A 27233-nucleotide genomic window follows, 5' to 3' on the forward strand; every position below is an offset into this window, starting at 1 on the left:
ATGCATTTTATGGATTTTTCATTTGAAAACTTTCTAATGCCAACAGTTGCCTGACAGAAATTCTTTACTGCAGCCGAGCAAAAGAAGAGCCCAGATGGGTCTCTTGGCTTGGAAGTACCAGAAGCAGCCATCTAGTTTTCCCTGATCCGACCTGTGAGGGTAAGGTAGGAGAAATGAAAAAATAAAAGCACAAAGCCATTGACAGCAAACCAGGGTCCCCAGGTTACCGACAGAAAGCTCTCTTCTGCTGGATCTCAAATTAAGAATCAAACCCTGCAGGGTTCCTGAGCAGGATGTGCCCTTACCTGAGCATGAACCGGGGGGTCGGTTGTGTGCTGCTCTGGGGTGTTCTTTTGGGCAGTTTGCTTTGGAGAGCAGGAGGGTGTATTTTATATGTACGTTTAATATATGCTACAAGTGCTTTACTCATGCTTGCACTAGCTGTATTTCCTCCTCATTTTTAAAGGCATAGATACTAATCTGGATGTGTGTTATTGTAGGGGCACATACACGTCTATCTATATACTATAACCACGTAAGTGTAGATGGTTATATATATATGTATACACATCTGTGCTTCTCTCTGAACACACACACCAGTCCTACAGCTGGCTGCAGCCACACAGACCTGCTGCCACACGGAGCCAGCTGCTGGAGCGAGGGTTCGTATGGTGTACATAATACAGACTACATTGTAGTGGTTTTATTTACAGCTACGTCAGGTCAGGCTGTGCTACTCTCACCTGCTTTTACATCAACTGTTAGTTGCATAGAACAGCTTTTAACCACTTCATATTTATTTCCGGAGAGGAGCATCCTCAGACATAGCATCATACGTCGTTGCCTCTTTTCAAAAGAAAACAGCTATGTTACAGATATATAGCAAGGCTGAAGAACTTCAGAATATGCAGTACTAAATTATTTCCTGTTCTCGCTGAGCAGTGTTCCTCCAGTATTAATCTTTGTGGCATAACACACCTCGCTCCCTTTCTGTACAAGCATTAGATTAACCTCAGAAGAGTTAATGCCATTCCGTGAGCAATTTGTTCTCACTTTATCTGGAAGATAGCCATATTTGCACATGAGGAAATTCTGTCTTTCCTCAGTTATCTGAATGTTTCACCACAGTGCCTTCCTGCCATTGTACCAAAGGCCTCCTTGTGTGCAGGGTGAACAACTCTAATGCATTTTCCATCAAAGTTATACCATGCGAAGTACGTGGGGCTCATTGGAACTCAAAGTTCATCTCTTTCTTTTTTTCTGTGCGTGTGTGCATTTTTTTCCTTCATTTTTTCCATCCAAGCTTTGGCTGCAAGTACAGGATGAGCTTCTATAAACGTCTGCATCAAATATATGAATGCGTAAAATAAAACCATCGTTCATGATGTGTAAACAGTCTGAGAGCGGAATGGGAGTGGACAGATACCAGGGAGATGTTTCTGTGTCAGTTGTGAGTGTTGGAAGCACAGTTTGCCAGGAGAGGAATTGCTCGTGAAGATGCAATGAAGTACAAAGTCCCGTTTTTGTTTTTCTCCATGAGAATAAGCAAAGTGGAAGATCTGAGCTGCGATGGGATGAAGGTGTCTAATGTACGTGTTTTTATTGGGAGAAAGAATGTAGAAGAGCCATGGGTTTTGCACTTGCTTTATTTGTATCCATGTAAATATGTATCACTTCCATTCTTCCTGTAGGGATACGGCATTTTCTGAATGTAGGATATTTCCAACAACAGCACTATGTTATTCTCTATTGTATAAAATGCTGCTGCTTGATAACGTATCTAAAACAGTTCTCAAATTAGCTAGCATGTTTTTCAAGTGTATTTTGTAAACCGTATCTTTACCAAACAAAGCATCTGTGCTTTTGGTCTGGCCAAATATGCAACGCCTTTTGGAGTAAGGATGGTATTTATAAAGGATGGATCTTTGTTTCTTGATTTTCTATGCAATTGTTGTGGAATTGTTATTGCCCCCAAAAGTCGTATTGGATCCATTTTCCAAAGACTTCAAAGACAGCTTTAAACACTTCCAAGGCATGTTTCTAAATATTTCAATCTTTTTGTCCCCATGTTTCTTTCCAAATTGGTTTTTAATAGGGAACAATTATCTGCCAGATGGGATTCAAGAAAATGGCTCTCATCTTATTTTCAGATCTTGAGTTGATTCTCATCCTCATAAAGTTTACGCCCCGTGAAATCACCTGATGTTCCCGTTTACCTGCAGTTCTCCTGGTTACGTACATGAACTGCAGATTTCCCAGAAACTGACTGTTTTCCTCATTGTTTACATCACACTGATTTCATACGTGTGCAAGTGGTGCATCACACGGCGCCTGCTGTGACACACGGGGAGTTGTCATCCCTTGTTCATCTCAGTTCAGAATGCGTAACCCACCTTTCTGGATGTTGGCATCTGTCCTTCACGTCTGCTACTTTTATCAGAGCAGCAGGTGACAGCCAGTAAGAATCTCTTTAACAACCAGTCAGTATCTCACCCCTCTGGGCTGTTTAAGATTTGTTTCGCCATTTTCCTTGTTCCTGGTGTACAGAAATAAATAAATTGGGACCAAACCAACATCACAGTGCAAATTGGAAGTGAAGATGCTGACACCTGGGGAAAAAGTTCATGTTTCTTTCCAATAACTCTTTTAAAATAGCCAGATGGGGCAGAAAGTTCTAGAATGGCTGAGTCACCAAATGAATAATGTTCCGTGCCATCCCCAGTTGTTCCCCCATCCTCCACAGCTGCAAGGACTGAAGTGCTGCTGTTGTAGCAGAGCTCCAGCCCCAGTAGACAGCAGCGTGGTGAGAGCTGGGGATGCACACAGGGGTAACTGCTGTGGCCTGGCTGGGACCTGTGTGTGAGTGCAAGATGACAATGTGTTCCCCTGGCTCAGGATGCCCAGGTCTCCTTGCTGACACTCCCTGTGTCCAGGAAAAGCCCTGTTAGCAGAAATACATGCAAGTAAGCAATCATCTCTCAGATCATTCTAGCAGATGTCTTTTTAATCAAACTGCTCAAAATCCTAACTTTAAGAACTGAAAAAGAGTTCATATCATTTACATTCCTACAACAACATGGTTAACCTCCAATGTAATTTTTTTTGCTATTGTCTGTAAAATATTTTTATATATTGCCTGTACTGTGGTAGTTTAGCAATAAATGAGAGGATATCATCTGCTGCATGAGTGTTTGGTGTATTCTTAAACACCTTCCTCTCCATCGACAAACAGAAAAAATGGGGTCCTCCCCAGAATACAGCAATGTGTGTAAGGCTCTCAGAGTACACAGAGCTTCCTTGGAAATGCAATGCCTGGCCTCCCTTAGAATTGAGATCTCATTCTATTTCTGTAGATGAGTTTGATTTGTACAGTGATACCTCAGCAAACATCTTAATTTGCTGTTATTGTCCACTTTCCCTCATGCCATTCCCCACCCCTCACTGCCACCCCACCTGATTGCCCACCAACAGGCACTCTGCAGGGCTCCCCTCTTGTTACAGCATTCATTCATAACAATGAGTAAATGTCCTTCCCTGGCACTACATGGCTTTTGGAGGCAGGGATGTGCTCTCTTTAGTTTTTCTTCATCCAAATCTTCATTCTGTGTTTTTCTACTGGAGACAATCAAAGATGCATTTCGTACTACTGGAAGGATGCCCAGAGCCCATTATGTCTCAGTAAGAGTCGGGTTTATACAGCATACAATTAAAGACATTTACCTTCACAAAATCAATATTATCCTTTGCATTTAAAAACAGATTTCAGACCATATTTGATGCATTTGTTGGACATGGAGCAAGCGCTCTGCCTTGCTTATTCACAGAAGCCTCAGAGAAAGAGCCATGTGGAAGTTCTTAACTCGCAGTGCCCCATTCAAAGGCTGGGAAGCTCATAAAGCAGAAAAGCTTCGCCAGCAAAGAAGCTGTTACTGACTGTGGGAGAACATTTTATGATGAGTAAATATACAGCACACAGGATTTTAGCTTTGTTCAGCAACAGGAAAATTTAAGTAACTTAACCTGGAAATTCCACAGCTAAGTGCTGAGGACTTGAGCACCTGAGCTGATACTCTGGCTTTAATTTATATCTTGGGTCCAAATGAAAGGACTGCAATAGTACCCCCGATTTTTAGCCTTAACAGGAAATTTCCTGGATTCTGAGACTTCACTCACTCCTTTATGCCCCTTCAGCACAGGCTGCTGTGGTAGCAGCAAAAGACCTGCTCACATTTCTAATGAACATCTGGGTTTTGTATGAGGACTCGCTTGTTCGCGTGCTCAATTGTGTAAATACATGATTTACAAGTTCTTTTTTTCCTTAATACAGATGTAATTTACTCAATTTTAGAAGCTGCCCTTCAGCTTCGTGCCAGATCCTTTTCTAAAAGCACCTCCACTGTCCCCTTCAGGCGGCTGCTCAGAAGCCCATCCACCACCTGTCCTGCCCCATCCCTGCTCAGCCAGGCAGCACACAGCAGTGCCTGCCTGCTTCAGAGATGCACAGACACCGACCTGTTTGTGCACTGCAGCCTGATGGCCACAACTCCCAGAGCTTCTGAATGAAGCAGACTCAGAGGCCCAAGCTCAGTGTCAGAGCATGTCGGCTTCTTGAGAAAAGCTAAAAGCAGGGCAAAAGCAAGGGGATCCCTTTGGAATTTGGGCACCCGGTGATACTGAGCTCCCCACTGTGACCCTTTCCCAGGTACCTGGTGGGGATGGAAGCTGCTGAGGTGAAGGGTCCAAAGGGTTTCTGTCCACCTTAGTAAATTTATCATAATCACTCTTTGTAACATCGCTGGAAGCTGTGTGGCCACGAAGACCTCCCCAGGAGGGTGATGGGGTCAGCATGAAGAAACGCTGAAATCTGAGGCTGGCAGCTTGTTTAATTTCTTGGCTTTCATGTCTGGATTTGCTGGATGGAAGAGAAGGGACACAGAGAGCATTTTCCTTTCTGAGTTGCAGTGGCCGCTGTGCAGCTCAGACTGACATTAGCAGCAAAGTGCATTTCCTGGTGCTTTTCAGTTTCCCAATTCTAAAACAGTTCTATAAATCAGGATCCTCACTGGCCACCTATACATGGCATTGCAAGAAAGCACTTTGGCTTCACTTACCTTTAAAAAGTAGGATAAGAAATAAATGGGAGATACAGACACGACTGAGCCCTGCCCACATACCTTTCATTTTCTACTCTTCCTTACAGGAAGGGGGTCGTTAACACCGTGTCTCACAACGGCTCTGCTCGTATCCCGTACCAAATTGGCTCTTCAGGTGCTTGTTATTCCTTCCGAGCGAGCAGAGCTCGGGCCGGCACAGCGGCTGTGCGCAGAGCGGAGCCCCGCTGCCACCTGCAGGGCGGCCCCTACAACGCTCCGCTCCGCTCCCGTGTCCCCGCCGCGGCTCCCGGCTCCTTCCCCAGCTCCCGCAATGCCCAGAGCAGCAGGGTGTCACGGCTGTGCCCTGTGTCTTACGTGGAAAGCCGTGTTTTTCTGTCCTCCACGCAACTCGGGCAGCCCCGCACCGCTCGGTTCCCTGCTAAGAAAACAGAGTTTCCCAGGACTGAGCTCTGCTGCTGTGTTCTGTGCAGCCGGTAATGAGAGTGGGTGATGCCTCTCCTATTATAAAATAGGAATTAAGAGCTGCAGTGGGTGACATCCCGGCTTTCCCAGCACTGCATGCTCCCGTGCAGCCCCGTTTCACAGATGGGTAAACCACACTGGGAGCAGTCAGCAGCCTCAGCCAAGCACTGCTGAACACCAGCATGGGAAGGACAGACTCAGACAATGGCCACTCTGCTGTCCTGTCACTATCAACCCCTGTAAAATGTCAGACCCCTCCTCTTAAGCATTAGAAGGCCGCAATGAGGTCTCGCTGGAGGCTGAACCTCTCTGGCTTTCTCATCCTGCCTCCATAGCATGGGAGCTCCAGCCCTCCAAGCATCCCCAGACCCTCATCCAGCCCCACTCCAGCAGCCTCACATCTCCCTGTGCTGGGGCCAACGCCTGGATGCAGTGCTCCAGATGGGACCAAGTGAGGGCAGAGCTAAAGGGGATGATCCCTCCCTGCCCATTGCCAGCCCCCTGCCAATGCAGCCCAGTGTTCTGTCAGCAATCTGGGTGCAAACACACAGATTCACAAAGTTACAGTAGGCTGCAGCCATCCTGTACTGAGGAACAGTCCCAGAGGAAGACTGAGGGCTGGCAAATGTGGGCTGGCTCCAGGCACCTGAAAGGTGAGCAGCTGCCCCTACAATGGTCTGGCACAGAAACCACCATTCACATTGACACTGTTGCTGTTGGCACCGGGTGTCTGGTGCAGAGAAGGAGAAACACAACCCTGTTATTCTGCTGCCCTTTGTTTCTGATTTACAGCTCCCTCTAAAGTAAAAGTGAGAGGTATTCACTTGTGGTATGTGGTAGAAAGTGGGATTTCAGGACTGGCCAAAATACCTCCTCCTACATTTGCTGCAAAGGCAGCAAATTCCACATTTATTTCCTCTTCAATTGGTACAAAATTTGCACACTAATAAAGACAGCATGGGGAAGTTGTTAGGAGCAGATATTCAAGGTCTGTTTTCCAGTCTGTGATAATGTGGCCTTGTCAGTGTTCAACCCCAGATCTCACTCTTTAAGGGCTGAGGGTCCTCTCCCAGCATGCTTATGTTATACCTGCTACTGCTCTCTGCTGCTTTGGGGGTTTCTTCTTCTACCAGATTCTGTTCTGCAGGATTAAGGCAATCTGAATGGAAGCATGAGCTCAGAACAGAGGATGCTTTGCAGTCCCTGATTTAGATTCTATAACATAACCCAAATTTCCAAGGGAGCAGCAGTACTCTATCAAAGCAGGACTCTGACAAGTATGGTAACAAGCAGCATACATGAAGGAGTAAACCTGCATGAGCAGGCTGATGTGAACAGGATGTGTCCCTATACAGACCTGCTCATGCTGATCCAGTTCATTTCCTTCAGCTTTGTTACAATCAGAAAGATTAATGCAGTGGAAGGGCAATACAGGACTGTAACAACAAAAGGATCAGCATAGATACATAAGGAAGAATAAAGGTGCTCACCTGTCTCAAAGATCTCAGCTCACAGGAAAGGTTCCACAAGGGAAGAATCTCCAGCCAAAGACCCTTCCCCACTGCAGTCAGCCATTAAATAAGGTCTAAGACAGGTGCAACCAGGCTCCAGCCCTTCTGGTCTTAAAGCTGAATTGCCTCCACCTGTGCTCCCAGGGCTGACCGGGTCCTTTCCCCAGGTGCTCAATCAGTGCTGGAGTTAAAATCTGTATGAATTACAGGGGCATATTTATTAATTAGTTTAATTGAATTCTGCTTCCACACACCTCACATCATCTCTTGGTTCCTGCTTTCCTTTGCACTTACCCTGTACAACAGCACAGAGGTTTCATCCCACAGCTGCAGACCCAGATAACCTTACATTTGTCACTCATGGGCTGAGGGTGGCTCTGCTCTGCCTGATGAGCTGTGAGCCCTCAGCTGTGCTGTGCCCACATGGAGCAGCTTACAGCCATTGCTTCTTGCTCATCTCTGTGCATCTGAGTGCCCATGTCTGGAGCAGTGGCTCTGATGGGCCCTAGCAGAGCACTCAGTGTGCACAGAGCTGCCAATAGCATCGGGGCAGCATCCCACAGCAGCTTTGTTCTGCTGTAGAAAGAGAAAAGGGGGGGGGGTGGGGGGGAAGGAGAGGAGATTCATCCCATGAAGCATTTTCCTTGGTTGCTGAGAGACATCTGACTCTAAATCTCCCTAATGAATAAACACAGTGCACTTAATTTTGTTTATGAAAACAGACTGATAGTGATGGTGAAAAGGATGAGTCAGTGCCCTGACTGCAGGGGTGTGCTGCAGCTGGAGACACTCACCGAAAAGCAATGCCTCGGAAACCAGAACTCTCCTCTCAGATGGTGCCAAGAGATGCAATTCCCCCTCTAACAAAAACCACCAGGGTGCGGGGAGAGGGCTGAGGCACGTTGATGGCCGGGCAGTGGGCTGTTGAGCAAGCACTGCCATTGCTATGAAGAAGTTGAGAATTTGTGAATGAGTGGGGCATGATCATCACCATGGGCTGTGCATTTCCACCAGTGACGGACAGGAGCTTTCATGCTGCGCTCAGAAACATCTGCACCAATGGAGGTGACCACTGTCAGTGTCCCCACAGCTGAAATGCAGCACCACAGCCTCACTGTGCCAGCACCAGTTGGTCTCCATAAACATTCAGCCAGAGGTGGGGGGAGCTGATGCCCACTGGACACTGTTGTGTGGCACCCTGCCACCACGCCAAGGGCCGGGCTGCTGGATCTTCATCTCATCCTCAGCTCATTCCTGGCACTTCATAAATAACATCAGCCCTTCCTTCACATCGTGGGCCTTTTGTTTTTGTTCCTCAGTTTTACTGATGTAAATCTGCCATATTTGCATGGGGCCATGCCGTGGTGATGAATGATGCTGAATAAGGACCCTCTCAGCCAATTTTCACTTGTACAGAGTTTCATTGTGTGGAGGAGGGTTAACACACAGGGCTCTGTTCAATCAAAATGAGGTAAACAGAAGTTCAGCACTTTTCCTTCTTCCCAGAATTTAAAAAAAAAAAAAAAAAAAAAAAAAAGCCCATTTTCAGAAGACCAAACATGGAGGAGGGAAAGAAACTTCAACACTAATCTACTGCTGCTCATCTCCCATTGGTGCCAGGTGAGATGCACAGCAAACATAGCAGCGTGCCTTGGGGAAGGCAGAGGGATGGCGGTGTGTGCAGACATGGGGCTGCTCGGGCTGGGTGAGCTCCCTGCCAGCACTGAGGAGTGCAGAGAAGGCTCACAGGGCTCTCATGGCCTAACACTGGTTGCCTGTACCCCTTGGGGCTGTTCTTAGTGAATAGGTGCAGCTTGCTGCCTTCCTCGCCCAGCCATGCCCCAGCCATTTCCCTGGGTTAGGAGGAAGCTGTGCTTGCAGAGGGCTGCCAGTTCAGCACCTTTCAGCAGCAGGAGCTGCATGGTCAGCTGGCAGTTCTACCACAGGTGCCACACATACAGCGAGCCTCCATACACCAAGGATGGTGAGCAGCAGCAGAAGGGCCCCAGCAGACGCAGCCATCACAAGTCCAGCTGTCATACACTGAAAATATTGCCCGAAAACTCCAGGAGTTTCTCATCTTTTTAGCGCCATAATTCCCCCCAAGATGCAGATGGTTGAATCACAGATGGGTCCTTTTTGAGTTCTGTTAAAGCCTCCGATTAAACACACACACACACGGCCATGTCCTTTGTGGCAGTCACACAGAGGCATCACTGCAGGGAAATAACGGCCGGTAACAATTTTCCCACAAGATCCATTTAAGTGCCCCAAAGTACTTGTAATTCAAGGGGGAAAAAAGCTCTATTAGAAACTAGTTCTGTGGTACTGAACTTGGCTCCCAGCAGCCCCCTGAAAACAAAACTAAAAGCCCCAGCGCTGTAGATTAGTTGGCTTTTCACCAGCTGAGTCTTGATTGAAAATCAGATACAGATGTGGACAGAAGAAAGCAGCAGTTCCAGCTCTCCCAGCAGCCACTCATTGTTGGCACATCTCAGCAGAGTATTGGAGCAAACCCGGACTGCCTGGACCGCCCCGCAGCCCTCGTGCGGCCATCCCAACCCATCGGGATGAACAGCGCTTTTCTACAGCACGGAAAGGAGGGATTCAGACACGACCAAAGGGCTCAGATGGGAAAGCTTAGTTTTCTTACAGCTGAAGGGTACGTGTGCAGCTCAGTGCTAAGAGCGAAAGCACAAGGCAAGGAACTCACGGCCCAGTTTGTCCCTGGCGGTGCGTGGAGGGCTGCAGTGCCCAGCCTGCCACAGCAGCTGGAACCAAGTGCGCTGCAGAGCTCGAAGGTCCCTTAATTTAAGAAAGAGTGCTGAAGAAAGAGAGTGTGCGATGATAAGAGATGTTTTGTGCGGAGCTGGCGGAGGAGAATTGATGATGTGATGACTCAGTTCCCCCTCCAGCAGCAACAACCCTCAGCGTGCGCCTTCCAGACCAGCCGCTGCCTGAGGTCCATAGCTCACATCAGCAGCACGTTCCTGGGACAAGGAGCTGCCTGCTCTCAAACTGAACTGTTCTTTGCAGGAGAAGTACCTCTTTTTCTCTTCTCTGTATCACCACAATCTCCTTCAGGGGCAGACAGGCTGCTGGGGTGGCTGGCTGTGTTTGGGGCAGGAGAAAACACTTTGTATCAAAATAAATTGTTTGTGAATGAGTCCATTTATTGTGCACATCTCAGACGATTCTAACTTGCCCTGCCCAGAAATACTGGGAGAATTACACTGAGAAACATCCATTTCCACACGCAACTTGACCAGGTTTGTTGTTTTTGCCCAGTTTGTGCCCATGCTCGCAGTGCTTGCCGTGCCCATCACACAAACCATGTGTCACCTCCTGGCCAACAATGCACCGAATGAGGTTTGACTCAGAGCTGCTCACCACCAGCAGCACAATGTGTTCTCACAGTTTCCTATAGAGGCAGAGCCAGAAGGTATCTCCCTGCCTTAATTATCTCTCTCTGGGGAGTTGGAACTTGGAACATCTCTGCAATACTGCCTGGCAGTGTGGCTTTAAGAAAAATACATGGATAGATATTATAATGGGCAGCCCCAGAAGCACTGGTCTTCTACAGCAAAAGAATCTGAGAACAGGAATACCAGTAAAGTGGGAAGGGTGGAATAAAGATCCTTGCATTAGAAAACCATTCGCTAACAGCCATGGATAAAATATCAGCTCTGGTTCATGACTCATTTCTGAACCTATAACTATTCAAACGCCGAAGTACTTTGAGCCATATGTAGTCACAGTAAATAGCAACAGGCAATGGAATTCTTGCTCTCAGAGTGTAACATCTCACTGAAGAGGTCTCTCTGCTGAGCCAGCCGCCCTCACCCCTCTCTCCTTTTTCTTTTTTTCTCCATCATCTTGGATTCTACCTCTGTTTTTCTCCCAGGAGCACCCACCCCAACAAGCACTGACAGCTCTGCAGAACCCCCTTGACAGAAACACGGAAGTAGCCTATGGATGTTTACAAGAGCAGCTTTCAGATATTTTACACAATCAGACACTGCATTTTTCTGGTGATAACAGCTTTGAAGCTATCTCCACCTTATCCAGCCATCACTGTTATCAGCCCCAGCTAAAGACAAAGTTAACACTGCTCAATGGCCTGTAACTCTGAAAAAAGATTTCTCTGCTTTAGACTCTGGTTCTATGGGCACCCACTTCTGCTGAGGAGAGCTGCAGGGCCAGGGGAGAGCATGGTGAGAAGCAGACATTTGCTGTGAGCAGGCAGAAGCAGCTCACACTGGCTGCAGTTCAAAGCAAAATGTGTCATAATCAAAACAGAAAGAACAGGACCTCCCCCTCCCACCTATTAACACTGCAGTGCTCTGCTGCTTCTCCAGTTTACTTACAAACATTCATTCAGCATGAATGCAAGATCTAATACATCACCACTAAGGCCTCAAAACATTGGCACTATGGTAAATGCCATTTGGGGTCTGGACATCCAACATGAATGTTATGTCACCTGCACCAACACACCTCTGTCACTTGAGCTCCATCATTGGGGTGGGACCATCCATCTCAAAGAGCAAATCGATGTATCACAAGGCAGCTCACTAACAACACTCATTAGCACAAACCAATTAAAGCTGGCAATCTTGGCCCACAGCCCTCCCCCTCCCATCTGGAATCTCTGCCTAATCAGGTTCTTTTCCTCTCATCCTTACCCTGGCACATTGAGATTTTTTTCCAGCCCTGGAAGTAACCACCATTCCATGACAATTGCATTTTCTAGTTTATTTTTTCCATCCTACTTGCTTTGTGCAGGGCCTGCATTCAGACCGTTGCAGCCAACATGCCCCAAGCACACCCTGTCCTGCAGGGCAGCCTCTCTCCTGCCCATCCCTGACAGCACAGGTCAGGAAGGTGCGGGTACTGCTCAAAGCTCCTCAGATACCCAAGGGTTTGACTTCACAAAAAGGACAGTCCAGATGTCTAGTCCTCTAGAGAAAAACGCTGTGTGCAGATGAGCCCCATGATGTACAGTCTCTGCCCACTTGGCTGGCTGTTGGCTGCTGGTAATTTGCATCCAGTGTGTGCAGAGAATGGTTTGATCCAGGCTCAGGATTCACACTGGGAAACTGAACTCCAACATACACAGTGCCACTTTTGTCTAATGCACCCAGATTATGCTGAGGAGAGCCTGGGTCTCTACAAAGACACCCATTTTGCTCAAAATATTCCCCAAGACAGAGCAAGAGCTGGCCTCAAGCCTGCAGCAAGCTGCTCATCTGCAAGTCTGGACTTAGAAATGGACTCAAACATATGGCCTGGGTGATCTGGCTCTTCTGTTCTTGGTGCCTGCTGACCCTGAAATATAAAGATGAATCATGATTTCAACGGCAATAATTTCAGCAGAGCCTTCCAGCTGCTCTGGAGCTGGATCATCAGCCTTCCTCCTCTTGCCAGAATGGACATCAATTCTTGTGCTAGACCAAAATCCTTTCTGTTTCTTTGCTATGGAGCTGTGTCCTGCACTAGGACAGCCCAAGCCAGGAACTACTTGCCATCCCAAAAAGCATGGCCAGGCCTCCACCCAGCAAGATTCATCTCTATTTCTGAACCATCCACCAGCTGTAACCTGCCTGACTTTGGGCACTGAGTGCCTCTCAAACTATAGGGCCCCACCACTTACTGCCCAGGTGTCAAAGTATGGAAGTACATGGGGCATCTGTGCCACCATGTTCACAGTGAGGGACCACGTGAGGGTCTTAGGTCCAGATGAGTACAGTGTCAGCATGCAGCCTTGCCAGCCATGAGCTGCCCATGATACATCCCACTTTCCTTGAGCAGGGCGACCTACCAGCACTGCTTGCTTCCTCCATCCCTATGGGAATACATGGCATCTGCAGCACATTACCATCCTTTCAAAGAAATGTTGTCTACATCAAGTAGAAGCATTTAATTAGCACTTCATTCCAAGCATGTGGTTCAGCTCACAAATCCATTTGGGGCCTGAGATGATTTTCAAGGGTGGGTGGAAAAGAGTCGAAAATGCCAGAAGGCCAATGTCGTCTGCAGCAGTCCCTCGTTTCTGTCCTCACATCGTTGTTAACTTAGCAGGGAAGCAGCCATGGGTTGTAGCACCATTGAAGTGAAAACAGGCCCTGGATGCAAACACCAAAATGTCATAGGAGCAATATTTGCCAATGCCATACCTCACCTCCATGCTGCTTCCCACCTGTGGCTGTTCTGCAGCTGTAGGGTCCCTAACAGGGCTGTCCCTGTACTGCACATCTCCCTCCCCATCCCCACGCCCAGACATGTGGACAGGCAGTTCGCACAAGGGGCCTCGCCCAGGGGAAGCCCTGATGATTCAGACACCCCTCTGAGTCACACTCCCTCCATGGGAGAGGCTCCATTGCAGCTGGCCAAAGTGGGTAAAACTCTAAGTCTGGGCCTGGGGAGAGGTGGGTGGTGACACCACGTCCAGCTCTGCGCCTCTGCTCCCTGCTGCACATTTCTCACTCCCCTTGGAGATAAAGAGCCTCACGCACAGCCTCATTCTAAGTAAATAAGCACAAAGACAGTATTGTTTAATGGAACTTGTCCATAATTTTATCAGTTCCTTTGAGGACTGAGAGATTCAAGCATCCGTATTGGCCTAAATATTCCTACTTGGATGGAGAGCCAAAGCTTCAACTGTGAGCTTGCTGCCAAGATCAAGAGCAAGTCAAAGGACATTTACAAACAGATGAGAGCAGTGATTGCACTGGAGCTGTTGGAGTGACCTGGCCGTATATTTTGCACTTCTCAGGCTGAAATCTGGATCTGATTTGCCTCAGATTTTTGCCTTTGTTCCTTCCTGATGCCTAAAATAAAAATGAGTAAATAACTTGGTACACATAAAGAATATAGTGTAATTACTACTGGGACAAATCTCTGTCAGACATTATGGCAAAAGGACAAGACCAAGTAGCTGTGATTTTTGTGTGTTTTATACACACATGCACATATCTGTCTATTCCTAGATAGATACAGATATGTCTATTTATATCTATCTGCATCTATCTAATGAAAACCTCTTCCTTGGCTGAGCACATGCAACAGCTATTAAAGCCAGCGTGACTGTGGTGAATGTGCATGTACAATCATTGATCATCTCTTGCCAATTTTCTGTGCCAATAGTTTTCTATCTGTGCCTTGCTTTGGCACAAGCAGTCGTTGCTGCAACTGACACGGGTAATTCACAGCCACTGCAACCCACGGCACTGCAACCCCCCATCACTACCAATAGCACCACACTGGATGAGCCGGACTGCTGTCATTCTGATGATGGAAGATTCACAGAAAATTCAAATGTTAATGCAGGTTGGAAGGCAACACACATCTCTGGAACTGCAGAGTTCTGATTTCCAAAATACAGCAAACAGAACATTAAGGCTGCTGCAAAATCTTCGGTTCAGGCCATAAAGGAACCTTCTGAGACCCATATTTTACACGCCGGTCTGCACTGCCAAGCAGCCTATAACTGTCTCCATTCTGCATATGTATATCTTGCACTTCTGAAACCCCAGGGCTGCATTTGTAAAGCAGACACTCAACAACTTTCCTTTTTGTGTGCGCTGTTGCTTGTCTATACGTTGCTGCACAGACTTTTTCTTTGGCAGGGAGTTCCAGGCACACTATTATTATGGGCACAAATATGGATTTCCTTTGACAATAAAGTCCATAACATTTCACGAGGTAGAACTTCTAATGCTGTATCTAACACTGGGAAGCTTTGTTCTCTGCAGTGGTATTTGAGCTCATGCCTGTTTGAAGGCTGTCGTATTAAGGAGCTGCTCTGTGTCTCATGTGGGATTGTATATCTCATAGCAGTGTGTAATTTAGTGACTCCACTCCAGCAAATTACAAAGTTCAAGTCAGACTCTGGTCAGACATGGAGCAGTGAACAATGTGTGCCACCAGCACAGCTCTCCTGGGCTCTCTTAGCAGATTAAAATGTTGGCTCCAGTTTGCCAGAATGTAAATGCGAAAGTTTCTTGTCCCGATATTTGCAATTACTGTGGCTGCGTGTCTGCTCACAGTAAATGCAGCTGGAAAAGGCTACATTTTCTTTACAGAATTACATAATTCAAATCATTCACACATGCTCCTGGGAAAAGCGCGGCTGTCCAGCCCCAGCCTGCTCTTGCAGGGGTCCATATCCAAGCATGAATGCCAGCAGCCGCAGGAGCAGCACTGTGCCACTGAGCATCCCCAGCAGCTGCCACAAAGGGGGCTGCTGTGCCGGGAGGGAGCAGCACACAGAGTTACTTTCCTGGGGGAGCACGGGTAAAGAAAGTGCATATAAGGGTAAGAATTCTGGGGAGGAGACCTTCATTTACATCCTCTGAAAATACAGAGACAGAGCATAAGGAGGAGAGGGGAAAGACAGCTTAAGCCATTTATTTCTGCTGGCTTTCTTTCTCCTCTGCACATATCCCCTGGAAGATTTCCTGATGGCACAAACGACTTCATGTGTATCTTGTTTACTTTTGGCCAGCATAGCTTCCTTTAGAGTCAGCCCAGCCCCTGTTGGGAACACGCGATAAATCTGGCTTCATCCAAACTCTCTTTTGGAATAGGCAGGGGTGTCCCTGTCAGCATGTCAGGTTAGGAATGCTCTGCTTGGTTCAGTAGAGCTGGCTGTTGGTTTCATCCAAAGGCCAACATTAACTTCCATCGTCATTTGTTCTCCAAAACTTGTGGTCTTCAGAATTGCAAGCTTTTCACTCATTTTTTATAGTACTGATTTCCTTCCTAAAGTGAATTCCTTAGTTGCTTGTTTTGATAGTAAATCAAGTCAGTTGTATCCACTAGAGATCGAGGTAAAAACTTGATCTTGAAGAATAGAAGAAAAGAAGAAAATTTTAGAAAATTTTCAGGATGATACCTGAAAATGATCACAGTACAGAGCAGAATCCGAGTTATTGCTTCTAACACAGATTTTGGGGTGCTGCTGGAAGCCAATTCAGACATGAGCTTTAACATCCACTTCTGAACAGTCACTCCAGTCTTTCCCACTAGGAAGCCTGTAGGTTTCATCATTTTATGAGAGGAATTGGTCCAGTGTGGACAAAGCCAATAACATGTTACACTTTCTTACGCTTATCCAGAACCACAGCCCTGTCTGTAATGGGGAGAGTGAACCACAGGGTAAAGGGCTGGGTGGTGGTTTTCCTTTTCAGGTCACAGACAGATCACTTCCATGGCTGTCAATCCCCAAGTCTCTTCCCAGACATAACCTTACTCCTCTCTGTGTAACCCAGACACTGCTGCATCCTTCAGACCTGCTGATATTCCTTAAAACTCCCAGGCCCCGCTCTTTAACTTTATTTTCAGCCCAAGGCATTTGAAATTTATGAATGCTGAGTTCTAGGTTGCCTGCTCCAATTTTCATTCATAAAATATATGCTTGTATCTCCTGGGGTGCAGATTCTGCACTGCCCAGCTGGTGAGCTGCCAGGCAGAAGCGTTTGTTTTCTCTTTGTGTATACAGAAGCAGTTCCTGGCAATCAAGCACAGCTCAAAGGAGCTTGAAGGCATCGTGCCATGGGGACATGTAGATCCTGGCTGACCACAGTCACGCTGGTTGGTGCTGGAGCACACAGAGCGTGTCCTCAACTGATAATCTCATCTGGTACAACAGCTGACGCTGGGAATTTTCCTGCGCTTGCTCTAAATCACAAAGCAGTTTCATCTCTGTTCCACTCCCACATCTTCTGGGAGAGGGAAATGCAGCTCTGCTCATCACAGGGCACACAGCAGGACTTAGTGCCACAGAATAGGAATGCAAAGGGCAAGGTTCTACTGCGCTGATCAAACCATTAGGCTGAATGTACTGCACTGTGGACATCACTTATTAATATCATAATGAGAGGTACCGCGAGTTATAAAAACAGAAATCCTCCTCAACAGAGAAATCTGCCTTAGAAATCAAAAAGGAACTGTTTGTATTTGGGGTTTCATTACAGGAAAGAAACTCTTCCAATTTTACTTTCTTTATAAAATAAAAATAGCACCAGGGTTCAATCTGAAATCTAAATCCTTTCTATTTGTGTTAAAAACAGTTCAGATTTCAGGGTGCCTTTGTCCAGAGCTGCATTTCCCTCCATTTCCTTTTGGCTGTTGGCCCTGAATTCCAAATCTTTACTGTTTTCTTGTGGGTTCCATCGAAATCCCTCCATCAGACCATTTCCTGTCATTTTAGCCTCCCTGCAGCAGATAAAACAGATTTAAATAAAAATCAGATTATTTAACATATTTGTGTGTTTCTTTTTAAAAATAACCAAATTTTAAAAGTAAATTGAGATAAAAACTTATATTGAAATAAAAAATTAATATAAGCTTCTGAAAATTTGGTCTACACAAGCACTTTTCCTATACACCCCTTTTCCTCTGCTGTTGCAAAGGGAGCCCAGCAGTTACTATCCAGCAAACTGGACATTGAAATAAGGCAATGAGCTCCACATGGAGCAGTATTCACACAGAGGACTGAAAACCCACTTCAGCACTGAAGCAGCAAAGAAGTTTGATTTCTTCAGCTTATGCACAGCAATGGGTGTGAGAGCTGAGCGCTGCTGGCTCAGACACGTTGGCTGCACACTGATGAGAAGCAATTGGTTCTGTGCTCTGACAGCTTCCCCCTGTCCTGAGCGCATCCAGTTTGACTATGAAACATGCGTGGCTGCACGTTTCCTTCTGAGGGCTCTGCAGGGCTGGTGGGCAGCTTTTAACTGATCATTTTAAACTGCTGCATTTGTCATTTTCAAATTAAATTTTGGCTTTTATTCAAAAGCAGTTTCACACCAACTGGAAACAAAACAAGCCACCCTGTAAGCTGTATTGGTTAGGTTGGTTTTCTTTGTCAGGGTAGAAGCTACTGATTGCAGAACAGCCCAAACACTGACCCCAAAGGGGGTCAAGACAGAACAAGCCACCTGCATCCAGGATTTCAAAATTAACACTAAAAACCATTTACAAAGCACAAAAGCAAAGCAGCCTTAACTCAGCTGTTTGAAGCAAATGCTTCTGGTGGATCGGTTGGATTGTGACTTTTATTTATCACTCACATGACCTAAATCCGTCGGGCCCGAACGTGCCCTCTGTCCCAAGCAAACCCGGCCGTCCGGGCGGTTTATTGTGGGACGAGCGGGAGACACCGAACTGGTGGATGTAATAATCGCGTACCGGTAAAAGGGCAGCACGGGGCAGCACGGGGCAGCACGCCGCGCCGACGGGAGCCGTTCTCCCGCACAGCCGCCAGGGGGGTCCCTCCTCCTTCCCAAGCCGACCCGGAGCGCTCCGCTCACATCCCCGCCCCGACGGCACCGCCCGGCTCCGTTCATGCACGTGCAGCCAATTAATAAGGAACCAGCCGACTTGTAACGGCGCTAATTATTTACGTATGCACGTTAAAGGCTCATTGTTCCAGGACTCCTACACGAAAAATTAGCGCATGTGGAAGCCTGAAGCTTCTTTTTTTTCTTTCCATCGTGTGAGAGCGTCAGCAAACCCCGCGCTGTTACTCGGAGGGCTGTTATTCACAGGGCTGTTATTCACAGGGCTGTGCTCACCGGAATCCGGGGGCTTCTGCTGAAAGGCCACGTCATTCGGTTCGAAGATGAATGCTCAGTCACAGAGGGTGGGCTCACCACAGAGCGGGAGCTCACCAGTTGTTGGCTGTAATGCCGTGCCCACCATTACAGCTCTGCACGCAGCTGCTTGTGCTGCACTGACAAACCCTACAGCCTCACAGGGCCTCACAGTGAAAGCCATCAATTTATTTTAGGCATCTGGATCCCATGAACATGGCAGCAGACTGATGTGGCTCAAACCAAACGTGCAGGTCAGAGGCGGCCTTGCAGGGCTGGGAACCAGAGATACGAGTGATGTGCAGCTTTTCTCCGCAAATTCTCCTCCTTTAAAAAACAACGTGTCTCCTCTCACTGTAGGAAGCCTTAGCAAAGGATCCTGCCTAACTTTCCAGCTGCAGGGCAAACCCCCTCATCGAGGTGGGGCTGCAGGAGCAGTGCATGGGCAGTGCCAGCCAGCCAGCAGAAGGTGCATCCCAGGGCTTGTAGCTGGTGGCAGCATGGGGAGGTGAAGGTTGATCCCAGGTGCACGTAGGAAATAGTCAGTATTAAAGAGGGAAGGAAAGTGTGAGCTATGCTGTTCTACTAATTCAATCAGTAGACTGGAGCTCAAATATGTCTTTTGTTTTCTGCGTATCAGCTGGACATTCACATTCCCTGATATTGTTCCTCTATCTCCAGACAGAGCAGCATGAGCCTGGTGTTCTGCTACTGCCTGCACCACCACTGTGTCTCTGCAGCCACAAAAGAGCAGTCTGTTCTCCTTTAAGAGCAAAACCTTCAGATCAAAACAAACGTCCCCTGAGCAGATCCACTGAAGCAGAAGCAGACCGTGCTGTCCTGCTGAGAGCTGCTCCACACCATCCCAAAGGTTCAGTGTCCACGTGTCGTTCCTACTTGTTGACTAACTGGGTATTGTATTCCCTGTATTCTACTCACAAGTCAAACTCCCTGTTTAAGGACAACTGGTCCCACAGCCCCCTCCCTCCTGGAGCTGCCAAGTCAGAGAGCAGTGACGTTACCATAACATTTGATTAGCTCAGTAAAAGTACCAGAGAACATTTAGTACCAGAAGGGGCATGATGGGACATTCATCCATCACATTGCCATTGAGCTGCTGCAGAGAAGTTTCAGGTGACCCAGCCTCTACCAGGCTGCCTAAGCCCAAACCTGTTTTAATATACATGGTTGGTTGCTGAAAACCAAGGCGCACCATGGCTGCCTGGGGGGAGGAACATCTGAGAGGTCTGCTTTTCACTGGCTGAAATGTGAAGAGTGCAAATCACTGAAGCAGTTTAAACAATCTTAATAAAGCCAGCTCTGAGTTTAGCCTGCTCAGCAGCCGTCCTGGTGGTGCTCCAACTCCTCATTGGGAACCCTGCTGTCTTCTCACCACAACGTAATTTTTATACAGCACACGGGTGTGGGATGTCATTCTTGTTGTGTGCTACACATGTACAGCCCTTTGTGCTGTGTAAATCACAAGGCTGTGGATGGAGAAACACAGCCTCGACTGCTGGGCTGTCAGAGTCTATGGATCAAAGCTTACCCAAAAGAACTGCTTTTATTGCCAATGTAAAACTACATGCAAGAAAAATCTTCACTTAAAACAGGTCCATAGAAGAGAGAAATAATTGAGATCATATTCTTTATCACCAGGAAGGGATGAGCTTTAAAAGTGGTTTCATTCTTCCTTACAACTGCTATCAATCTTGACCTTCCCATACAACTCATCAACATCTGAGTCAGACTTATTTCTCCTTTGAATAAGGGGAAGAAGTGATGAATTTTGACAAAGACATCTTTATGCCTCAGAGTGTGTCAGAAATCTGAGTTAAGGCAGAACTAGCAAGGCCCCCGAATCCTTCAAATAGTTTGAAAAGACTCTGCTCCTCACAATGGATCAGGGCTCTATTTGCACAGTATGCCTCACTTCATCGTCCCACCAGTTATCAGTGATCAGGATGGGAAGAGTCTGATGAGAAAGAGAGTGAGGGAGAAGAAGCGTAAGAGGTTAAAACATGGGAGATTCTTTAAATAGCACCACATTAGTGAGACAGAAAGCACAGAATGGCTCACACACACTTTTCACCCCTGTGAAACCCAACTGACCGAGAGAAATGTTTCTGCTGGGAATGGGTGAACTTGGTTTGCTTCCCATCTCGTCAGTAGTTTGTTCTGTGCTGCAGCACCGATGGTTCCTGTGAGGGATGGAAGAGTTGTGCACGTGGGGTAACAGAGGGATCCAGCTCCAGGAAAACTGCAGCACAAAACAAACTGCTTTGCACACAGACAGTGATTTTGCACTGTGTTACTTCTGAAAGCCAGATGCCTTTTTAGAGGGCAGTAGAGTTTTATTTAGCAGTGAAGCCATATTTAGCTTTAATTATGGGCAGCCTGGCCCCAGGCTGTGCCACCCCACGGAACTGCAGTGATGGATCCGGGTGCTTCCCCACACAGTTCTCCCACCCACCCTCAGCAGTGTTTCTCAGCACATCCCTGAATGGGTTACATGAGTGAAAACAAGCTCACGCTGTTGCCTAGTGAGGTACCCTGCGTAATTAGTGACTGTCTCTAGATGGTATAAATAGTATTATTAATTACACTGATATTAACACTGCCACTAACGCTACAAGGTCTCATTGTGGATACAAATTGGGTTTGCTGCAGGATCACAAGTCATTAGCAGAAGGAATCTGCTGCTTAGCCCTCTCTGCTCCCTGTGCAGAAGGCACTCACAGGCATCAGGATGTCTGTGTGCTACAGGGATATCTAACAATATCATGCTGTATTTACCAGTATCTGTCTGCAACCCTAACTGGGACCAGGCACAGAGACAGGAAACTCTCACAGTGCTCAGTGGGGGGTGAGAAATGACCCCCACTCAGGCAGAAATGGAGGAAATCTCATTAACAGCCACATCTGCAAGGAGGCTGCAGTTCTGTTTCCTCGGCTTTAGTCATCAATCAGTTTTTATTACTTTCCTTCCTATTGCCATCTACGCTTGTGCTACTTTACACTTTCCCAAGTTAATTAATGCTAAAGATTAAAACGTACCTGTGTGAGATGTCCTACTAGAATTAAAGGGGAAAAGCATTTAGAACTAAAGTTTGATGAAAGAACCGACTGGGGAAAAACAGCATTTGAGATGTCAGCAGCGAGTGCATCTTCCTAAGGACTGTGATCTCAAACTTTTGGTTTGTGAGGCAGATTAAGGAAAACAAAGGGAAAACAGAAGATCCCTTTCCTGGTTAAATCTGTTTTTAAAACCTCCATATTTGGACAGTGTTTTACTTGGGAACATAAGAACACAAAGGGCCCCAGATGAGTGTGTAAGCAGCAATTTCTTTGCATTCTGCACAGGAATACCAACCCCAGATCAAAATCCCGGGGGCTCTGCAGAGCCAGGAGCTGTGCAGGGAACTTGGGCCTGGAGCTGCTGCTGGCTTGTAGCCCAGCTGTGATTGATCACGTCTATCAGCATCCCCGGGCTGCTCTGTGACTCAGGGCCTGCTGTAAGCACATTCATTTGAATTCATGATGCTCATAAAATAGAGCATCTAATTACCATTTGCAAGCATGCAGTTTGTGGTAGGCAGCTCGGAAGCTGTAGATCTGAATGCAACAAACATCAGTGCAGCAAACATTTGGAGGCTTTCTAAAAACCCATAAAAACAAGGGCTTGTAATAACATTTAATATCAAAATGCCAACATTCAGAGGACAGAAATTGTGAAACTGGTGGGGAAATGAGCAGAAACCCATACACTGCACCTGGGAAATAAAAAAAAAAAAGCAGCAGATTGGAATTGTGAAGCATTTTCACTATTAATAAAACTTCAGCAGCTCGAGTTGCCAGGGGGGTGGGGGAGAGAAGAATAAACACCCAAATGCTGGAGGCGGTGCTAAATGCATAGGCGGGACTATTTGTAGCCACTTCCATTCTCTTTGTATTTCTGAATTAATTCAGTCTTCTTTAAAATTGTCATCAGCTTCAGAGAGAGCTGCAGACTGATGGGGTTCCAAAGCACGTGGTCTCCCAAGTGGTGGATGTAGCACTTCCTTCACCAAATACCTCTTCTAGCACAAAATAACCTAAACCTACACCTCCCATCCCACATTAGCTTTACACTACATTAATTTAGTAACGTTGCTCCTAAGCTTAGAATTAGGACCTTTGATATCTCATGCAGTTTCAGCACTACCCTACACACCCCGTGTTACCTGCATTCACCCCTAACTAAAAATACATTGGGTTTTGTTATTGGTTGGGTTTTTTTTGTTAACACACTTTGCTGTGTGATTTTTCCTCTTTGATTTTCCCCACCTGGCTAGATAAGTTGAAGGGCTCATTCTGCAGAGCTGAAGGCAATTCCCTTCCTTACTGCGGTGTGCTCCAATGTTGGGATTTCCAGCTCTGGAAGGAGCTGGGAGCTGGCAATGCAAAGCACAGCTCTATTTCTAAGAGAAGCAGAATGCTTTTATTCAAATATGGGCATTCAGCTGTTTTGTTCTTTGCTGCAGAGCAATAAACACATTCCTTCTGCAGCTGCAGGATGGGTCACTGCTAAATGCAGAGTCCAGGTTTGGACACACAGCTAGAAAAAATGCTATGGGTTTCAAAGGATCACGAAAAACAGTGCAAGCTGAATCCTGTAAAACCCACTGGCATCTCTTTTTACAGTTTCCCTGTTAAGATAAAACATACAGTTTACTTTCAAACTGAGCTTTAATGTTTGGGAAGAGGAGTGGTGTCACAGTAAGTGAGCAGGCACATCTCTGCTCTCAGCAGCAGGAGCTCCGAGCCAGGCACAGCTCAGCACAGGTTCCCTGCTGGCAGCAGTGCTAACATGGGACTGAGCAAACAGCTGCAAACATGAGGAGAGGGCTGAGCATGGAGCCCTACGGATAGGGAAAAACCAACGACTGTTTTTGGACTTGTAAATAGAATATATGTGATACAGAAGATGTAGCTGGAGAACGAGCCTCGTCTTTGTCTTTGTTCTTCCACAATGCAGCGTTCTGACTATACTAACTTTTTCTTTTTCTTTTTTCTTTTTTTCTTTTCTTTTTTTTTTTTTTTTTTTTTTTACTTTTTGAAATAGATTTAAAATATTTTAACAACTGAAACTTTGAGAAGATGATCTGAATAGAAACCACTCCACTGCACTCAGGACCCTCCGGCTTGAAGCCACACTGTATGGCTCAAACACCAGCACAGGTATGAGGTACTGTCAGAACTACACCATTCTCAGTCCTTCCCATGGCTTTGTGGGGCCATCCAAAGGCTCAGCAAGGTGAGACCCCCTCTGTGCTCCATGCCAGTGCTGCTGCATCCAAAGAGACACAGTGACACAGTCCAGCTGCACCAGGAGCACTGAGCTGCTGCCTGCTGCTCGCTGCTGAGACACACAGGATTCTTAGAGACCTCACTCACAAAAAAACACACTGCTCAACTTGCAAGAAACCAAAAGATATCAGCTGGCTGAAACCTGCACAGAGGGAAAAGAACTTTCCCAGTTCAAAGAACGTCAACAATTGCATTGGAGTAAAGACCAGAAGGGAACCATCAGAGCCGTGAATCCCCGCCTTCAGAGCTCCCAACCCTCTGACTTCTGGCTGAAAACATCAACGTTGCCTTTTTTGCATCTGGAGGAGGCAGGGGGCAAAGGCTGCTTGGAGTAAGGCTTCTCCTTTGTGCCCTCAATGGAATCCCTCAGCACACAGCAGCCGGGAGGTGGGAGGGTTGAGGTGCAGGAGGCTGCATGGCTCCCCGTGCCCGGCTCCTCGCCCACCTCCAGGGCAGCCAAATTACTAAATCCCCCATGTGTTGTGAATTTCAACCTTCTGTTTTCTCTGCCACTCTCTCTGGCACACAGGAACATTTCAGCGTGTGCAATCCTTAAATGTCAGTGTAATGGGAAGCAGATGACTCTTTTATGACAGCAATTTTTCACTCACTTTTCTTGCTAAAACTGTGCAGCAGGAATAAAAAATAGATTTGGATGGTGAAAATTGTGGTTTAAATCAGATGCCATCTATTTCTCATTGCTTTTCCCACGTGAAGCCCAGAAATGCATTCAAGTATCAGCCTCCTTTCAGTCTGCTCTGGTGCAAACAAACTTATGAAGCATTGCCAGCCCTGTTGCGAGTGGAGCTTTGTTACGGGCTTAATGACCTGTGCTGCTACACACTGCAGCACACCCTGGGTGCTGCTTCAGAGGAGTGGCAGTGTGTGGCAGACAGCAGTGCTGTGTGGGGTGTGATGGCAGGAAGGGCACACAGCTTTTATCCTGTTCCTCCTCCCAGCTCCCTTCCAGAATTTTGCACGAGGCACTTGCGCAGCCTGCAGAAGGAGCCAAGGATTTAATGAGCCTTTGAAAGTTAAATAGTTTGTAGATGTGACAGTTCTGAAGCCTCTGTCTGCAGAACACCAAAAAAAGCTCTGTTTCTGTACATGGATGAAGCTGAACTACTGAACACTCATCCAAAAATGTCCTCACAAAGTATGGGAACTGCCAGCTGGGACAGGTGCACGTGTTTAGGAAAGTCACCACCTAAGGATATGCTATTGCTGCTACAAGTGGACAAAAATATCTGAGACTGAGAGGATAAAACAGCATTGAAAAGGTGGACTACAGATGTTACAAATGCACAAGAAAAAACAGACAATTCCTCGTCAAAATACCATATTTAGGAAAGAAGCCTAATGATCTTTCTCTGAAAATGAATCAAAAGAGCTGCACTGTAGGGTAATGCAACCATCCCCCCTTGATTCAACAGCTCTTCTAACACCACTAACGTGAGGAGTCTTGAGTTTGTTCTCTTCTGCCTGAGCCCTTACAGCTGTATGGGCAGTCTGCAGCACAGCTGGCTGCTGCATAAAGGACTTGAGCTGCACATTTCACCACTGCCATAGAAATGCTGCACCCAAACAGATGCACAAACACTGTAAGCCCAGAGAACAACATCTTAAGCATGTTCTGAAAGTGAAAGAACCAGGTCCAGATTTGATCCTGGGTTTCTAGGCTTAGTCCTGGCTGCCTGTTGCTGACACCACATTCTTCAAGAGCTCTTGCTACACTGGGGAAACCACCAGGCAGCCTTGACAGGGGATCCCATCACCTACTATGTGAGAACAGCTGACAAAAGAACACCAACCAGGACATCAAAGGGAAGATCTGCCCAATGCAGCATGTTTTCCACTTACCCTGCTTGGTTCTCAATGAGATCTTGGGGGTCTGAGGCACCTGAACAGGCAGCACTGTTCACCTGTAAAACCAGAAGAGAACAGCAAACAATTCAAATTACTTTTGTATGAAGGCAGAACAAATGATGTTATTTGCAATGCAGATATGATTTCAAGCTTCATTAGCATTTTCTTTAAGGTCTGTTGCCTCTATGCTCAGATGGAGCGGTGCTTCCCAGACTCCCAGCCTGTTCCCAGCTCTCTGCCTGCTTCTTGGTTCCTTTGATTGGGGAAGATAACAGAAGAACACAACAAGCATCAAAATCGATGGTGATAACATAAATTGCTTTGCTCCAATTTGGAACTAAAACCTGAAGGTAAGTTTTCATTTTAGTGGAGTAAATTCTTGATGAACTCCAACACTGGTGTTACTCTGCCTTTGCTTGAATCGCCTCCGGGAAAGTAAATGTGTATGAACTTGTGTATCGATTTCCACAAGCAGAAACCCAGACCCTATGAGCTTTTTTTCTGTTTTCGAGAGAACAAATAGAGAAAAGTGAGAAAAAGATCGGTAAAAATGGAAATGTGAAGTAAGAGCTCCAGGATGTGGCTGCTCTCAGCTCCCTTCTCTCCTGGGTGCTCCTGCATTTACAGTAAGGAGGGGAGATTCCCCCATGGTGTGAGAGTGCAGCAGCACTGCAGGTTTATGCCTCTGGGGTCCGGGCAGGAGTGGGACCACAAAAGCAGCGCAGCAGTCCCAGCACTGGGTATTTATTGTGCCTGGTGCGGCTCCAGCACTGCACTGCTCTGGGCCTCTCCACATGCACTGGGCATAGATCAGCTACGGGGTAGATGTATGGTATGTGATTTGTCTAACATCAAGTAAATACATTTCATAGAATATATGGGAAAAATCTACTGTGGAAACATGATATTATGGACTGAAAAAAGCTACACACTGGGTAAAGCAGAGGGATTGAGCTGGTTTACAAATTCAGGCTGGTAGGATCATACACGATGTATAAACCTCCATGTGATAGGGAAAAATCTTATCAACTACTGTAACTCTGTAACTGGAAATATTGAGATATTTCCCTTCTGAGCAAGCTCTCAAGGATGGCTGAAGGGTACAGAAGTGCTGGTGTTCTGACTGTGGCCCACTAGAGGTCCTGCTCAACTCAAATTGATCTAAACCAGCTTTTCTAAACCCGCTTCAGTTAAATGCGATAAAATGCAAATGAAAACATGCCCAAATTGTGCACACAGAATAGATACATGGATGCGTACACTAAATTTAGGATATGCAAAATTGCTTCTGTTTCACATGCCCAACAAGTGCCAGTACAGCAGTACAGCAGTCC

The 27233-nt window shown here is 46.6% G+C and overlaps 1 long non-coding RNA gene across 2 annotated transcripts in view; it reads right to left on the bottom strand.

Moving 5' to 3' along the window:
• Positions 1-1628: 1628 nt before the first annotated feature.
• LOC107323218 (uncharacterized) overlaps positions 1629-27233 on the bottom strand; it is an 86559-nt gene continuing 60954 nt past the window's right edge. The window contains exons 4-7 of one of the 2 annotated variants that reach the window (XR_014935842.1): positions 25894-25955; positions 7067-7281; positions 5175-5532; positions 2990-4912 (exon numbers count right to left, since the gene is read on the bottom strand). This is a non-coding gene — a long non-coding RNA (uncharacterized LOC107323218). Of the gene's footprint in view, positions 4913-5174; positions 5533-7066; positions 7282-25893; positions 25956-27233 lie in introns of both variants that reach the window. The other variant, XR_014935843.1, reaches the window with a different exon arrangement.

This window comes from Coturnix japonica, chromosome 19 (genome assembly GCF_054131305.1).
Source record: "Coturnix japonica strain WE chromosome 19, WE-NBRP24, whole genome shotgun sequence".
Taxonomy (NCBI): Eukaryota; Metazoa; Chordata; class Aves; order Galliformes; family Phasianidae; genus Coturnix; species Coturnix japonica.